Source organism: Bactrocera latifrons, unplaced genomic scaffold (genome assembly GCF_001853355.1).
Source record: "Bactrocera latifrons isolate USDA-ARS-PBARC rearing strain unplaced genomic scaffold, ASM185335v1 scaffold_415, whole genome shotgun sequence".
Lineage (NCBI taxonomy): Eukaryota > Metazoa > Arthropoda > Insecta > Diptera > Tephritidae > Bactrocera > Bactrocera latifrons.
Genome location: NW_017537063.1, coordinates 49038 through 62127, shown reverse-complemented (window position 1 = coordinate 62127; position 13090 = coordinate 49038).

Genomic DNA, 13090 nt, shown 5'->3' with positions numbered 1-13090 from the left:
ATACTTATATATTAACAAATAATATATTTTATTTAAAACAATTTTTTTTTAAAAAACTGCATTTCTCTTAACACATAATAATGTATATTTTATTATATAATGTTACAATTTTGAAAGATTTGTTAAATTATTTTAATTCTAGGTTAGGCACTGAGTTCGTTGTGCCAGAGAAGGCATCACATGGAATTCAAAATAGCGTTATATTGGAAGAAGGCGTGGTTGTGAACCGATTTCCAATATACCGATAGACCTCAATAAGGAACATGAATGAATTTCTCATCCGTCTCAGCTTAGCAAATATGCACACACCTCCGACCGTTTTGAGTTCAAAGTGTTCTTTGATTTGATTAAAGTGTACACGAAAAAAAAATATAAAATTGTTGCAGAGGTTATAAAACGTTGAACGAATTGAAGTTGGGAGATGGGCATATAATAATAGATAACAGCATATCTAGTAATATTCGATAGTATTTGTAGGTCAAAAGTATTTTGTTGTATTCATGGGTCGAAATTAAATGACTTTTTGCTAATAAAGCTCTCACTGAAATGGGAAATCCGTAGCTTTGCGCACCCAATAATTTCACTTAGCTTATCTTTCGTTTTGCATTTCTTTTACTTTCTTATGGCAATTACTTAGCTTTCGCCCTCTAAATTAAGAATTAAAAGGCAATACATTTATTGCAGTGAAGTTGTCGCAACATTTTAAGTCAACTAAAAGTTCTTTGTTGAAGAACGTCTACAGGTAGTCATTTGCTCACAACCCTTAAATAACGTACCTTAGCCAATAATTAGTGACTAATTAATGATTATAATCGCACTCATGAGAATTGAAATATATGAAAATATATCTAAAATGGTTTTGTGTTTGACACATTAAAATTTAATGAATATTTTTCAATTATTTGATACACCTTATTATTTTTAAAGCCTTCGGTTTCATTATTTATTTTATCCACTATTGTAAACAATATTCTTTTATATTTAATTTGTCTCCTATCAAAAATTCTATTGAAGATTAAAGAGGAAAATAAACATTTCCTCACGTTTCTTACTTATCTCATCTCCTAACCACCTTTGACGACAATTATAGATAAGTTCTGCAATTTAGTTCCGCTTTTGTAAGTTGCTCTTTTGTTTAGTTTGCTCAACTGGGTAATGTCTTGGAAAGGGATTCACTGGCAAATTGCAAGTCACTCGTAGCTAAAACGTCTTTTTGTTATGTTAACTCATGGGCACATCATATTTTAGTAGAGTTATTTTAAATTGTAAGCCACCTCCGCACTATTAACAGTTTCTGTTCGAGTCAAGATGAAGTGGATTAAAAAGTTGTACAAATACCGAAAAAGGTTAAGTTGTACAGCACCTTTCCAAAATGTGCGAAATTTTCAATATACATCATAGTGAAAGCAAAGAGGATATTAATATTTTTGTTTTAACTTGTTTGAAATGAATAAAAAACAAGAAAAAACGTTAAATTCAATTGCACCGAAGCTAAATACCCTTCACAGGTGCATTTCTGTTAGTAATTACGTGTTCCGTTTGTATTGAAGCTATATGCTATAGTAATCCGATCTGAAAATTTTTTTCGGAGGTTATATTATTACTTTAAGCAGTAATCAATGTCAAATTTCGTGAAGATACCACGTCAAATAATAGATGAACTTGATTCCGATAGCAGCTATATGCTGTAGTTAACCGATCTAAACAATTTCTTCGGAGATTACAAGAACTTGATTCCGATTGTTCAGTTTGTATGGCAGCTATATGCTAGAGTTAATCGATTTCAACAATTTCTCGCGGAGATTATATTTCTGCTTTAGAAAATAAGCTGTGCCAACTTTTATCAAAATATATTGTGAAATGTGCAAATTTTCCATACAAGAACTTGATTCCGATCGTTCAGTTTGTATGGCAGCTATATGTTATAGTGGTCCGATATCGGCAGTTCCGACAAATGAGAAGCTTCTTTAAGAAAAAATGACGTTTGCAAAATTTCAAAACGATGTCTTAAAAACTGAGGGACTAGTTCGTATATATGTATACAGACCGACGGACAGACGGACGGACAGACAGACGGACATGGCTAAATCGACTTAGCTCTACATACTGATTATATATATATATATAGACTTTATAGGGTCTTCGTGACAAACTTAATATACCCTATTCAGGGTATAGTAAAAGTTTTTAGAGGTTTGAGTCAAACGACTTTATTAAATAAAGCAATGTACATCAATTTTGAAAGTTTAAAGCTCAAACTATTTCACAGAATAGTTGTTTAATCGGTAGTCGTGAACAGAGAAGAGGGTTAGTAGGGAAAGAATATAATACCTCTATCTATACCGGCGAGTACAAAATGGACTGAGGAGCAGGGGCGTAGGAGAGCTATATATCGCATTTCGTTTAAAGGTGTTTTCCATAACAGTGAAAGTGATTAAGATGATTGCTGAAAACGCCAACTTCTAATCAAAAACTCAACTACTTTTTATCATGCGTATACCACTGGCAAAGAGGACTTCGCGAGTCACGGGAGGACTTGAGAAATATTTCTAAAAATTTAGTTGAAGAAAGTAGGCATACATTTGCATGAAATCATAGTCAGTGATACAAAAACCAATTAGGGACATAATAACACAAGGTGTGTCCAAAGTAAGCAGGACTTAAAAAAAACAGAACAAATGGTTTTTTCGGCAAAATAGTCTCTTTCTGCCTCAATACAGCTTTTTGCACGGTTCAAAAGCATTAGCTTTATTATTTTAGCTCGTTGGCCGGTATGGCCACCAATATGCCCGTGCAAGCCTTTTGAATGGCCTCCAAGCATAACGCTTCCTTTCATGGTCGGTGCCATATCGGCTGAATATGGGGAGTGATTAATGGTTAAATGTGATTTCTGGTCAAATAATTGGTTTAATTATGTTCTTTGAATTTTGGATTCTAAACAAACCGTGCACACATCTTTTGTAAACCCAAATGTTGGGTCAAAATGCGATAAATCGATGTCTTGGAAATTTTCAATTCCATTTCCTTGAATTTCAATGATGATTTCGGCTGATTTTTGATGAATTCACGCACAGTTTCGATGGAGTTTCCGGTATCACGGATTTTGATTGACCCTTTTGTTGATCGTTATTTATGTCCTCACGACAATTTTGAAAACGTTGAAACCACTCGTGCACTCTGCTACGGGATAGGCAATCATCGCCATAAACTTGTTTCAATTGAAATGTTTCGTTAAACGTTTTACCCTTTTTAAAACAAAATTTAATGTTCACTCTTTGTTCGAAGCTCATTTTCGTACCGATAACACAAACAAACTGACACTTAAAACGCTATCATGCTCAGTGGACAGATTCGAATGCACCAGTCGACATATAGATAGCACCACCGAGGCGCTACATTCAAAAATATTCCTGTTTACTTTGGAACGCATTTTGTATGTATGTAACAGGTGGTTTGAAAAGTTCGCAAGGTAACAGAGAAGTTTTTTTTTAGTAAAATTTGTATTTTATTTTTAATACAAATATTTTCGAGAGCGATATATCGGTCACAAAATGTTTCAATACAACATGAAAATTTCAAAACTCAGGAAATTTTGACATCGTGATCAAATGATTTCGTTGTTGGAAGGCATGTAAATTCTCTTCAGAGTTCACTCATAAGAAATCTATAATTGCTCCTATTTCTACGTTGTACTCCGTCCGTATTTTTTTTCATACCCTGAACAGGGTCTATTAAATTTGTCTTGATGTTTAGAACAAGTAAATGGAAACGTTGGAGACTCTATAAAATGTATACCTATCTAATGATCAGCATGACAAACTGAGTCAAATTTTTTATATAATATTTGTGAAGGCTATACCATGTTTTATATTTCATTGCTACACTTACGCATAATTCGCCCCAGTCCGTTCTTTTTAAAAGTTTACATCCGTGTCGGCATTGTTTACTGCACATTTATTTCATGAAACCGCAACGACGAATATGTTCTGTTGTCTACTTGTAAATGGTTATCTGTTCTATGTGGAACAAGAGTTTTCACGTATACGCCATGGCGTACACCTATTCATTTAAGCCACAAACGTGTATAACTAGCCCATTTCATTTCAAATGTGTGTTTCAATGTTTAACTAAGCATGTCAGCAGCTTTTGATGTCAGCTTGAAGTTTACAATGTAAATTGCGGTGCAAATTTCAAACTGATTTTAGTTATTAACAATTTGCAATGATTTGTTGTGGCTATTTAGGTGCCCGACTTTATAAATTGCTGTGATTTAATTGGCGTATTTAATAAAAGTGCTTTTATTTTGAATTTTGTTAAGTGTGACAGTGTGTAAGGAAATTTTAAGAAGTTGGCAGCAGCTACAATAACTGATTGGAGGTGGGACAAGTGTTGCATTGTGCACATGTATATGTATTATATTTATCACAATTAATATCGGGCATTATAAATAAAACTATAAATGAAACATATTTTCTCAAATGACAATCATGAACCCACAATTTGTATTTCAGTATTAAATTTAGTGTAACCAAAGATGCTTGAGGTTTACCATTGCTAATCAAGTAATTGTTTGATTGGTGAAATATTTGTGGTAATTTCACTGAGCTTATGGGCCGCAATGTTATAGCTGTCGGTACATATGTCAACCAGGGTTATAAAATTTAATGCAAACCATACTAACTTAATCAAGCATTTTAGCTTTTGCATTAACATTCAAACATTTTGGTGCTATATGCTCATACATATTGACTCAGATCTAAATCGATTTAAGCGTATATGTACATGAGCATCAACTCTGCTATGAAACCAAAAGAACAAAACTCAGAATTCGACGAGGGGCGTAGCACTAACCATATTTGGGTGAACATCCATAACACGGCATCTGCCTTACTAATTTCAACTAAATTTTGCACATAATATTATCCTGACATTGCTATGTTAAAGTGCGAATATGGTCGAAGTCAGACTATACATAATTTAATATGTAATCAACGGCTTTAAGTTCCATCTGATTCTTTCACTTTTCGGTATACAAATCACGCACCAGTAAATGTAATGCAGTAAACGAAATGTAATAGAAAGATTGTGGAGCTTCGAGTAGTAGTTTATATCACATCTGAGTTATCTTCATATATTATTGAGGAAGTGTACTTTTTCAGTTCGTTGTACACATTTAAGCTTAAAATTGGTGAAATCAGGTGAATACTTGCCCTGCCCCCATAAAACTAGATCAGGATTTTCACACATCCGGTTGACCTTTTTTGCTATATGTGTATGTGAGGTACTCTAATGAAACTGAGACTCAAACTTAATTAATAATGTACGCCAATGCCAAGCATAGATAAACTAGTGTCAGAGGTGCTCCCTGTCTCCCATATACCTAATACAAAATTTTCAAACTTATTCCTACTTTCACTTGGTTTTACACCCTAGATATCGGTCAATATTTAAGATATCTGAGCAAAATAAATACATTTTTGCTTCAATATTCTCTTCTTTACGCACAGTTTGTATACGTAAAACTATTTCCTGTTCAAGTTGCTCGTATAAAATAACTAAAAGTGCGAGAGAGACAAGAGAGTAGGGGAGTTAACTTCGGGTGTAACCGAATCCTTTACTTTTTCGGAATTTGAAGCAATTAAAGGTAAGGAAGTATTTTAAGGTCTTGAGAATTGAAATAAAATAATTCATTAGCTGGTCGATACTTCGGCATAACAGGTCAATTAAAAAGGGCCCGGCCCATCATAGAAAAACATTTTTTTGCAAAATTCGTTTTTTTATTCAACATAGTTCCCTTTAAGGGTGGTACACTGGCTATACCAACTCTAAAACTTCTCGATATCATCGTTGTGGTATGATTTGTTCCTTGGATTCATAGACTTTTGCCATCGTTTTCACTGACTTGTGACACGGTATCTTGCCTTTCTTCAGTTGTGACCGTTTTTCGTTGCCAGCGCCCAACGCTTGAAGCTTAAGGCTAGCTAAAAATCGTCTTAATTTGACTTTGATGAGCAAACTACTACTTGTATATTTCTTTAGTAGTTATGATATAGGTGCATAAAATGTATTCCCACAATAGACAAAAAACCAAAGTTTATATTAAATAGATTTATTTCAGTTTAACGAATACAACTGCTTTAATCTTTGTAAAGACCGATTCGATCCTTATGCAACTTCAACCTCACTAAAGTGGCACGAAAATTGGGAACTGAAATTTCATTAAGATATAGCGACTTTGCGGCTCTTGCCCAACTGTCTTCGTTGCACAAATGTATTAATTATAGAAATTGTAATAAATAACATTTAAATCAATATACCTCCTTGAGGGCTAGTTAATGACCTAACAGAAGCAACTGTGTAATAATTTGTTTTTCAACTGATCGGAAAACAAAAAAGATAAACAATCGGCCATCGTTTAAAGTCACTGCAAACCGCATGCACATGACAAGAAAGGACAAGGGCTTATCTTTAAAATGACTTAGTTGGTCTTAAAAATCCTATGATGATATGTTGTTGGCTGTTAACAACAGTCATATCCCACACACACAGCACATACGTGGATTAAGGGGAATTACAAGAAATTCAAGCAATCAAAATTTGTCTATCTTATTTTATTTGGTTGCTGATGGTGATTGGTACATTTGTGGCAGGGGAGAAAAGATTTTATGCGATGTTGAAAATGTTGCAGGACAGTTAACATAAAAGGCAGATGATGCTGTTTTTTTAATTAATGCGAAAAACAATTTTGTCTTAATTTTGGCAGGTACTTCACTAAATGAACATAAAACATTCATTTTCTCGTACCAACAGGTTTTGGTAAATATTTTTTAGTAGAAATGAGGCGATGACTCTTATGTTTCCTGTGCACCCACAAATGGGTAGAGCATTTCGGTAATGACTACACAAATAAAAAAAATTTTGGATTTAATGCCCTCTAGACTAATTGACGCGGGTATAAATATTTACTGAAACTGTTGTTGCAATGAAATATATAGTCCGCTTACATTGACTCAGCTCAGCGAATCAAACAACAGCGAACACGCGGGCTAGGCCATATTGTTGGAATGGATGAGAACACTCCAGCTTAGAAGGTATTCGATTCAGTACCTGCCGGTGGCAGCAGAAGAACAGGAAGGCTTCCACATTGCTGAAGAGATCAGGTATCTTGTTATCATCAATTGGCTCTACGTGTGAAAATAAGAAACGACTGGCGCTCTGTTGTTAACTCGGCTATAAACGCGTAAATGTTGTCTATTGTATGACGGTATAGTAACTTAAATAAGGACTGTTACCTTGCGTACACAGCAAATAAAAGCTTCTGCTTTTAATTTACTTAAAGTTTAGACTACGATAATTAATTTACTTACCATAAAGTAAGGCTACACGACGGTTATTCGGCGATCTTGGAAAGGTGTACAAAAACGGGCGCAGAGTATCTAGACGAGACATACAAAAGAATGAGTTTAGTATGGAATAGCCAACTGAGAATTGAGTTAAGGCAGGGACGGATCGAGAAATAGTATTTTTTTTTTGGGAGGGAAATAAACATTTACTTGAATTATGAAGAGTATTATATTAAAAATAGTTTTCTTTCTACAGTTTGATATCATTGCAATATATATTAGTGTAGTCAGTTCTTGTATTGAATAGAAAATCTTCACAAAAGAAAAAGATATCTGTCAAATTTTGAGAGGCTTTCGAGAATTTCTTCTGCAGGGACTTCAACGCCATGATGCGTAACTTGAATAATGTTTGCTCTCCGCGACGTTTTATGCGGCGAAGTGTCGAAAAAGAGCGTTCAGAGCTCACATTCGTCACAGGAAGTCTGCAGAATATGCGAAGAAAACTATGAATTATGGGGTATAGGTGTACATTGCAGTTCTTCAACGTTTCCAGTGCAGTAGTCGGTAACTTGTTGTCTTTTGACGTTTGCTTCTGCTCCCAATGGCACTGCGCATGATCAAGTTCGCGTTAGAGCTTCAAACGCACGACGTTGTCATTATCCAAAAGACCTTTGAATCTATAAATCAAGTTGTCAATAAGGTTTTACATAACTTTGGGCTTTCAAAGCACATACTTTTTCTGGAAGCAGTAAGCTCAGTTGCAATTCATCCAATACTTCTCTAGAAAAGCTCATCTTCAAATCTTCGCAGATAATACATATTTATATAATGTACACTGAGACCCTGTAGTATTCTTCGCAAGTTCTCACGCAAAAAGTACGCCGCCATTTTTTTGTGTTTGAAGAAATGATCAAAAATGTTCCTTAGCTTTTTGTCTTCTATTCGGAATGGGTTAGTAATATAATATCATATAGGCAAAAAATTCCAATTGTAAATTCGAATTTCTACACGAAGAATGTATCAATCGAACATATCCAAGATGGAGCTGAATGCAGTTTCTATTACAAGTTCTCTGACAAGCGGCGTCGATTCAAACTTAGCACTTTCAGTTACGGATCTGATTGGATTTATTAACAAATTAATCTGCCTACGTTGCTACACTATGTAACTTCAGTGGTGTCTTAATATTATTTATTATATTCCAAAGTCTTAAGCCATTTAGCCCTTGGAGTGGAATTTTCCCCATTTCCACCCTCTGAATCCGCCACTGGTTAAGATGAAGTAAAATCGTTGACAAACAAAAGAATATTAGTCATACGACATGAGAAATGTGAGATTGTTTTGTGGAAAAAAATTTGAAAATTCGGCATTATTCAACACTTACCATTTATCTTGATACGATTTTGATCAGGAACCAGAGCATACGAATTCTGTTGAAAAAATTATGGATGTATGAAGTAGTCTGAGGAAATCACAATTTATTGACATGGATAATCGGGAACATGCATCACATATTGGGTCAAGTTAATGTTAATGGGAAGAGATGATGAGACAAATAATTCTTTCATTGTTCAATACACACCATCAGTTACGGCGAGTAATGCATTTAAATAAAGTCAGCCAAAGCGCTTTTTAAATACTACTCCGATGGTAACTCGTAAAATTTTAGAAACAATATTTTTATATTATATATTAGCTCCGGGGCAGAAGAAATAAAAAATGCATAGCTGCAATTGGTTCGTGAGATATGGCACTCTGTGTGGGGCAAATTTTATTTTGTGGTTTTATCTGTTAAAGAACTATTATTTTTAAGTAAAAACAAGAAAAAAATGTCGGTAATATCCTTTTACCCTTTACAGCTTATATAGCAGCTATAAGCTATAGTGGTCCGACACGAAAAACCTCTTCGGAGATTGTATCTTTGCCTTGGACAATACCCCACGTGAAGATATCTCGTCAAATAAAAAAGTTTTTACTAATGTTACTTTTATCGAAGAAGGTTTTATTTAATGGCAAAGAAAAATTCGGAAGTATTATTGAAATGCATATGCATACTCTGATTATTCTTCAAGCAGGTCTTCAAAGAAAATTTCGTATAGATGCTATATGGTATACGTCTGGTTTTAGTACCACTACCTTGTTGTTTATGATACTCTTTCATTTACAAATTCCGGCCATCCATCGTTTATATTTCGATATCTGTAAAATTTCAAAGTGTTTTTATTTCAAAAATTTTTTTATTTCCTCTTTTATATTTTACATATTGCCATTATTTACCGTTCATATTTTATATTTTTCATATTTAGCGCGTTCTAAAGGAACCATAAAGTATGAACGATTCCTCGGTGATTTTCTTAATTCGTGTTTGTCTTGATGTGGTATGCTAAATTCTCATAAAATTATACTTTTAATCGTTCACAGAAAGATAGTTATGCTTAGTACTCAGTAACGTACAGGCACACAGTCAACCGGATTTCAACTTTTTTCGTCATCATAAATATATATATATATATATAGATCATTTATGTATATATATAGAACCATATTTATCTCACTTATGTGTGATACGTTCAACCGTTAGGTGAACAAAACTATAATAAGTACTCTGTAGCAGCTTGTTGCAAGAGTATAAAAAAAGAAGTTTGTTCTAATTATTAGAAAACATGCTTCCTCAAATTTAATAATATAGCTCACATATGTAGATGCGGTATAAAATTTCTCGGAATTTCGAAAATCTTTACCTTATGTACATGAGGGTATTGATGCCATCTAAACCATTTTTGGCAGTCAGATAATTTTTTTTATCAGGAAAGTATTATATCTGCATTTTAATTATACATATATATCGCAATGAGTTCATATGTTAGAATAATGGTGACTGCTTGTGATGCTATTAATTTTACCCATAATTTCCTAAACCGAAATAATTCTATCATTTATTACACTAGTATACATTTATTTATGCCATATGTTGGTGATTTCAGGAATAAATGGCCGCTGTAGTCCTGATAAGTTGGGAATAATTATCATGTATGTTATATGTATTCTCACCAGCAAGGATGACAGAACTCGTTTCCACCGTTCCCACCACTACGGATCTAGAATACATTAAAATTGTCGACCTTGAAAGGATTCATTCTCCCAAAGTCACTTACTGCCGTCCACACATAAATTTTTGCTTATTAAATGGTAGAGCTCCTGTGAGGAATTTAGCTTCTAAATTTTTTTTCTCGCTTTTTCGTTCCACATTATTTGCGTAAAATCACTTTTCTGCGGTTTAGATTTGTCTTTCGTATTTTCTATTTTGTGATAAATTTATATCATTATATGAAATATTTTTGTCCACTTCACTTTTTACCGACACGCACTCACACTTTTAAACATACATAGTACATGGCTTACGGAATTACAGCAAATCGTTTATGCTCTTTGGGCGCTTCTTGAGTTTTAAGTTCTGCACTGAAAACATAAAACGAAAAGACATTGCTAATATATACATATATATGCATATATATATATGCAATTATAAAAATATCAGCTTTCTAGATACAAAGTTGTGAAAGTAACAACTTATACTCGTATCTATTCTTTCCTAGTAATATTTTTTTTATTTTAGTTTGTTCTGTTCTGATAAAAAATTACACTACTCATTTTTAAATTATGAGAAAACTTTTATATATTATATCACATATCTATCAGAATTTGTATACATTTGTACTCAATGTTTTCACCATATTTTAAATTCAGTTAAAGCAAGCGATAAGTGTTGACACGTTAGGAGAGTAGGTAGGTCATGGCGTATACGTAACATCACATTTTTCTTAGCAGGAAAATAAAGGCAAAACTTTCGTATTTAAAAATGATGCATTCATATAAAAATAATACGAATAGTAGCACAAATGACGTCAAGCAGAATAATGTTTAGTTCTAGCGTGGACTGTGTTTTTGTATTGCCATTATAATAAAACATATTATCATAGTCTCTATATTCGCCACTGATTCCCTTGAAGTATTAAGTTCCGCAAATTAATATATTTAAAATGTCATGTAAAACTCCTCATAAAGCCATTTACTGCTAATTATTAAAAAAAAAATCTGAAACAATAATAATAATTCTGCTTACTATTACCACCTATTCGAATTAATCAGAGGGAAAGGAAAGGTCGCTTTATTTAAATTTATTAATTCATACATATGTTTTAGTAGAATAAAGAGTGCAAGGCTTTATTCACTTAAAAAATATCGTCAACGGCAGCATAGGTAAGCCTATTCTGAGCGAAAGGAGAGGAAGTCTATGTCTTCTAACAGTTGCACAAATCAATTACAAGATTAATAGACGACACTAGTAGTTAACCACTTATTTACTAACAATCAACGAAAAGTTTCGTGAGTATTCTTAATTTTGTACGTGTGTTTAAATAACTTTGATATTAACTAATTGGCTGAGTGGATTAGAAATATTTTGGTAAACTCAATTCAGTGCAACTCTAACAAGAAATTGAAATAGTAACGCCTTATTTTGAAAATAGTAATAATTTGTGTTAACTGTAGATATCTCGTTGTCTAATATCAGCATGACGTGGTAAGTGAAAGCACAGAATTATTGTTTAACTATTAAACTGTCAAAGCGTTTTGAAACGGCGTCAAAACGTTTTAACGGTTGCTGGATTCTATATGACAACGTTTCATAACTCGCTGTCAATTTCGGAGCACTATTTAAACGCACAACGCAAGGAGAAGGCTAACCCAATTCCCCAATCGAAGACGATAGAGCAGATGTTCCATTGCCCGACCAGGAAGAAGTTCGAATAGCAATTACCCGCCAGAAGAAGAACAAAGCGGCGGGGGCCGATGGATTACCGACCGAGCTATTCAAGCATCAGCTTCTTTGTAAAATATGGTCAGACGAAAGCATGTCCAACGATTAGAATTTAAGTGTACTCTGCCCAATCCATAAAAAAGGAGACCCCACAATCTGCGCCAACAAACTGATTGGACCAGGCTTTAGACCTGGCAAATCAACAACCGACCAGATATTCACCATGAGCCAAATTGTGGAAAAGACTTCTGAAAGGAGAATCGACACACGCCACCTCTTCGTTGATTTCAAAGTTGCTTTCTACAGCACGAAAAGGAGCTGCCTTTATGTCGCGATGTCCGAATTTGGTATAACCGCAAAACTAATACGGCTATGTAAACTGACGTTGAGCAACACTAAAGGATCCGTCAGAATCGGGAAGGACCTCTCCGAGCCGTTCGTTACCAAACGAGGTTTCAGACAAGGCAACTCCCTATCGTGCGACTTCTTCAATATGTTGCTAAAGAATATAATTCAAGCTGCAGAACTAAATAGTGAAGGTACCATCTTCTATAAGAGCGTACATGGACAAGGAAGCAAAGCAAATGGGTCTGGCAGTGAACGAGGGTAAGACGAAATATTTCCTGTCAGCAAATAAACAGTCTTCGCACTCGCGACTTGGCTCTCACGTCACTATTGACAGAATATCAATGTGTTTTTGCGTGAATATCTGTCTACGAAAACTAAACTTAACGGTGCTTTCTATTGCTACAAGCACATAGATCAATACAATGCGTTGATTAGCGAACCAAAGCATAAATGCATTTTGCAATTAAATTTGCTTTCCAATTGGTTCGGGTGGATGGGGACACCCTAGTCACCTTGGCTGGGTTCGAGGCCCACCTAAAACCTCCGCCGTACTTTGGGTCCGGCACCCGGCCGCAGTGCG